The sequence below is a fragment of the Brienomyrus brachyistius genome, chromosome 3 (genome assembly GCF_023856365.1).
Source record: "Brienomyrus brachyistius isolate T26 chromosome 3, BBRACH_0.4, whole genome shotgun sequence".
Taxonomy (NCBI): domain Eukaryota; kingdom Metazoa; phylum Chordata; class Actinopteri; order Osteoglossiformes; family Mormyridae; genus Brienomyrus; species Brienomyrus brachyistius.
Window position 1 is genome coordinate 9,751,400 of NC_064535.1, and position 6,000 is coordinate 9,757,399.

General features: G+C 36.5%; 1 protein-coding gene across 4 annotated transcripts in view; it reads right to left on the reverse strand.

Annotated features, from left to right (window-relative positions):
* Nucleotides 1–5,218, reverse strand: part of LOC125738834 (pleckstrin homology domain-containing family A member 1-like) — a 29,448-nt gene extending 24,230 nt beyond the window's left edge. For 3 of the 4 annotated variants that reach the window (XM_049008246.1, XM_049008248.1, XM_049008247.1), the window contains exon 1: nucleotides 5,091–5,214. The gene's annotated coding sequence lies outside the window, so the exon portion shown is untranslated. Of the gene's footprint in view, nucleotides 1–5,090 lie in introns of all 4 variants that reach the window. The other variant, XM_049008250.1, reaches the window with a different exon arrangement.
* Nucleotides 5,219–6,000: the final 782 nt, after the last annotated feature.

Below are 6,000 nucleotides of genomic sequence, written 5' to 3' on the forward strand. Positions count from 1 at the left end.
AGATGTGTGATATATCAGTTAATATTGGGATCAGCCAATATTTGTTAGAAATCAAGATATCGGCATCGGTTCAATGTAGAAATGCAAGTGCATGTATCAATTATAGCTGATATTTAAATTTTATCATTAATCAAAATTAGCAGCACCAAAGATAAAGACAAAAGTAGTAAAATAATGGAGATAATTGCATAGGCCTGAAAATAAAGGCCTGAAGATCAGAGATATTATTATATCCATTATTATATATGGCCCGCACATTGAAATTTTCTTTTCCATAGAGTAAAATAAATGATGACACATCATTCGAGTAATCAGGCCCGGGAAGTGCAGCAAGATTCATCCCCTTGTATCAGTGATATTACACAAAAATATACCGGTAGCGCTCAAAATTTACGTTTCAGTACACCGCTATTTAAAAATAACAATGGTGACTTGGGTCATATGTAAAGAAAATGCTTAATCATTGGTGGAAAATATACTAACAAATGTGCTTTCAGCTCACACGCGTGAAAATAATGTGTTAGGTACAAATATGCAAGCCAAATGTGTGGTAGCCATGATTCAGGTGGGTTAATGCAGTCCAAGCTGTGCATTATGCTTTTCTAAAATCGCTCCAAGACAGCGAGCACTCGCTGCGTCATGTGGCTCTGCACATAAAAACTGATATTGCACAGCTTTTTGTGCATTAATCCTAACTTGTACTGTGAGCAATAAGCTGCACAGTATTTCATTACTGTAATTCGGTCATAATGTCCCATATCCAAAACCCGACTCTGTCCCTCCCATTGTTCAAGTTGCATCTCCCTCGCCAGAAGTTTCTATTTCACTTCTTTAACTTTGCGAGGGAAATACCATATATTGTACATTTAATGCAAAAGACAGAGACAAATAAGTCACACACTGAACACACTGCCATATATTAGACATCACCATGCCATTCATTAGTCTAAATTAAAACACTAAAGATGTAAAACTAAGACAACGGGGCAGGTGATTCATGGCCAAGAATACAAATTACATGAAAAATATTAATAATAATCTATTACGTCATAGCAGTGTTGGCCTACCTTGGATTAAGAACAATGACCATATAGCATATCCAATACCAAGGTGTTTACTGTGCTCACTCCACAACCAGCGATACCTCTCACCTGGAGACTTTTCATTGTAATAATGGATGGATGACATCAACTGTACTTACCACTGAGCAGTTGATCTCCTATAAACATTCATCACAAGGTGGAAATTCAATTCACTCTCATAAACAGCAGTGTATGAGCCAAACTCACCATCCTGTGCCCATAACATTTATTGCACTGGCCCGCACAATGACAGGAACTGTTCTCTTTTAATCATTCCATATATGAATTCCTCTTTTATATTTCACTGTTAGATTTGCTGCTGCCTACAATCTATATAAATCTTGTTCATGTAGAAACACTTTTTATCACGCCATCATGGGGTGAGGGGACATTGGCGATCTACATGTCAAATTCTGTGCATTTACTACACTATATATTTCATCTGAGCTTTTCAAATCGCAAGCAAAAATAAGCCACCTAGGAAAATGTACCTCAATTCCACAGACCTTTTAAATTCCGAAATCCCTGAATGCTAAAAACCATGGTAAAACTTCAGTCAATTCATATAATAAATCCCATTACTTTTTTGGTAATAATGTTTGCGTTTATACTATTATTATATACGATTATAGCCATAGTTACAGATTTCTTTTCCCCATACACAGCATAAACAGATAGATAATACACAGTAATTATTATATAGTATAGATACTCTGAACTCACGGAAGATATTTTTTTCAGCTAGTGTTGAATTAGACTGGTTGGGATAAAGTCATGTTCCTCCACACCAGGCCAACTCCACACACACAGAACAAATAACGGGCTTTCACGGTAAATTTTGTTTGCCCACTTTCAAGTAATTCAGTATGGCTTTTATCTTTCTGTTATGGCCTTTGAGAAGGAGGCTCTGTGGCTCCAAAAACCTCTCTGTCTCTCTCACAGAGAGCCAGACAGCGCAGGCAAACACACAATTTCCCTAGGGGATGAATAATGTATTACTATTCTATTTTATTCTATTATTGTGACATATTCTTATGGCATTAACGATACACTACCGGTATTCAACATTGGATGAGCGGTAGAGAAACGAGCCATCCCTTTTCTGCTAGCCTTGGTCCGAGAAGGTCATTATACTCCGTGGTTAATTTATTAGATATACCTGTTCATTAATGCAAACAGCCTCCTCTTCCAAAGAGTGAATCACACGCGGAAAGAGGTTCATTTACGGTGCTTCCAAGATATGGAATGGCTAAGATGCCTGGTCTAAATGATTATGAATGTGGTTTGACGATCGGTGTTAGACACTGCGGTGGCAGCATCTCAGAAAGGCATCCTACTGGGATTCACATGCATTACAATGACAGTAAATAAATAATAAAAAAATAAATAAATAATAATAATAAAAGCCCAGACTTGTAAAGTAAGGCCACAATTCATCCACCCTTAAAATGGTTCTGAAGCCAAAAGGCAATTGCACTTGCTACTACATAGGTGTCTCTAAGAAAGTGGCCATTGAGTGTAAGTATTTATGACCTATGGCACAGCTTCCATCAAACGTTGCCTTCTATTTGGCCATTAGCAGCATGTGCTTGTTCCAGCTTACATGTATTACCTTTTCCCCATTATTTCTTGCCTCATACCAAATGTGTGATTGTACTGTATGTCACACACAGACTAAAATGATGTTAATGTGACACATATATTATATAATCACAAGTCGCTATGCATGTTTTCTATCCATTCATCTTTCATGACTGCATATACAGAACAGGGTTATGGTGACGCAGGAAGCAAAGATCAGGAAACAACCGCAATGGGCTGCCAGACATTCACAGATGCAAAATCATACAGTGTGAGACAATCATAGACACCAGTTCACTTAACCGGCTGTTTATGCACCGATGGGGAAAAAAAAAGTGTATTTAGAGGGAACTTTTACAACACTAGAAGGACACACAAGCTTTGTTATATGCTATGCCTATTAACCTTCATTTAAAGTATTTTAAATCACACCATAGATACTCACTTATTATTCATCTTGACTGATTGTGGTAAATTCTGCGTTTCTACTGTAAGTAAAAACCTTAACTGTCATTTGAATAAGCAGCATCTTAATATAGATTCACATTGATATGAGTCCCATACTGCTACCAATCAAGACCTTGTACAAGAGTATACAAAATTACCACTAGAAGTGAAATCAGTTTATTGCAAAATATGTAAATAACTCCTACAGAGGGGTAATATCTGTAACCCTCGATCAGTTTCTTGAACTGCCCCTCAGCATTTGAACATGGGTAATAACTTTCCATAAACTTATGTTCCTGTAAAAAGGATAGCTTCCCCATTGACCTTTATACCTTCTTCACAGGATGCAATTTAACAATATATTAACAAATACAGTTCATTTGCCAGTGAATAGGGAAGACAAGCAGTCAATGTTGAAAAATTATCTCTAGGTACACATCAATCATTTTGCATGCAGTGAACTATAAAAGCATGAAAAGTACTGTGAAGTTATGCAAAGTTTATATATGTATACGGTGTGTGTGTGTGTGTGTGTATATATATATATATATATATATATATATATATATATAAAGGGCATGGGTTACATTTCAACATTGGTAGGGACCAAACAAATACCCACCCCTCCAAAACATACATGATACACACACCGGTACACCCACAGTGTTGGTAGGGACGTGACCCTACTGCACATACCCAAATCTACCCCCTTGGGCTATAGGCTATATGTATTCCAGTGTGGTATATAAAGTATATATATAATCTTTTTGTTATAGCAACAGTTGATTGCTCCAAAGTTGATGCCTTACTTAAATAGGCTATACGTTACCTACCCAAAACCAATAAATTTCCTAAAAATATTTTAATTATGGCACAACTGCTTAAATTAGTCAGTAACATGGTACATGTAGTCATTATATTGTGATTTATAAACCTCTTTTAAGTATCAGAACACTTTATTTACAGCAAAACAACCTGACTTTTAATAGAGCCAAAAAAGAACCCCATCATGCATATTTTGTAAACTTGTTTAAAAACAAACAACTGAAAAACACCTAACACTAGATAATAAACCACTGCACTATATTCGCACCAGAAACATTTTAAGTTGTTCAGATGTTGTTTTGTTACCCCTAAGGGGATACATATTTATCAATAGCTGGAGAGCTTTTGAAGAAAATGAGGATGTATATTTTTCTTTTGTTCATACAGACCCCACCCCCATTCCATACAATGAAAACGAAACAAGTTAAACAAGTCTAACCTACAGACCAAAGTACGTGGCGTCCATTTTTCCTGCCTTCAAGAGGAACCTGAATGTCATACATGAATTAGTCTGTTGAACAGGTGTCAATTCTCTTCGTAATCAATTTTTGGATATAATAAATTTCAAAGTTTAATCGTGTACGCGATTTAAAAAAATTGCCATCACCAGATGTACGCTTTACGTTTTGTACGTTTCTGACAAGGAAGAGAAGACATGAACAGCTGATGCTCTACGTGTCCGTGTATTGCTCTCAAATCACATACCGATAAATATTTACATTTCTCAGATTCAGAATTCATAACTTATTTTTAATGTAGATCAACTAAAGACCGCTCTAGCTAGCAAATAAGGACTCGATGTGCCGCGATTATGTCTGCGATGCAAAGTTGAGCAGCCCTTTTTGACGGCTCAACACGGACCTTTTCCCAACTATAACAAATGATACTACTGACTAAGTAACCAGATACCTGTTATAAATAAGTTAAACGACATCCACAGACAGGTGTACACGCGTAATATTAAAACTGTAAGAGAAACACGCATTTTAAAGATTTTTTTCTTCTCGAGCTTTTTTTTTAACTTGGCAAACAAGATCTTCGACTAGCCTTGCTGGCTATCAAACATATATTAAACAATAACACATAACAATATACACTGTCATTATTATATTAGTAGTATTTTGATGCTGATGGTATTTCATAACCTATACTTACTCAGGTCTATTTGTCGGGAAAGTGAGAGCCGCCCGCGCGCTTCCCCAGCCGCGAGACTCAGCCCATCTCCGCACGACTTCCTAAAAATCCGGGACCAAAAGACTGCGGAGCAGCGAGTCGCCCGATGAACTGGGCGTGGAATGTAAACTTTCGTTTTTTTTTTATTTATTTTTTTTTTGGCTGGTTTGCAATGAACCGTGGGAGATGTAGTATGCTTTTACTTTCTAAATAGTTTCTAATAATTATCAAGTTGAAATGAATAATTTTTAAAGTTATGCAGGTATTAGCAGAACTGTACGCTTTTACAATTTCAAATCAAATCGCGCATGTGTCGTAAGCCTAATGCGCGAATATGAATGAAATAAGAGGTCTGCATAGGCAAATGAATGGCATTTATTAAGGTAAATTGTAATGCATGTCTTGTGTCTGTCACCCAGCTCTTGGTAGTGTGAATGTTGCACAGATGCAACAAAGTGCAGAATATTGTAATGCAAATTTCTACGCAACTGCTTCATATAGTCTACATTTATGTGGCCGAACTGTATGAGCTATCCCTGACTGCATAAACAACAGTAGCCCTCTGTGACTGACCACAGAATAGTAAGACTCGATCATTACAAACGGATCTCTATTCTCCTTCACACCAAGAGCCTTGTTAAGCTGTTTATTTCTTTGAATTATAGCTCAAGACCGAGTGGTTCTGTTGGGCAATGTAATTTCAGACTGTTTCACAGCTTAATTTTCATACATCACTATGAAACATTACTATCTATATGGCATATTCTGTGTGTGTAACATTTTATTTAGCAGTAAAAATGACAGGAAATGCTAGAATTATTTTATGTAACATTTTATGTAATATAAAGCTTTGTTCTATTTTCTCTCCACATAAGAGTGTAACAAGAAGCAA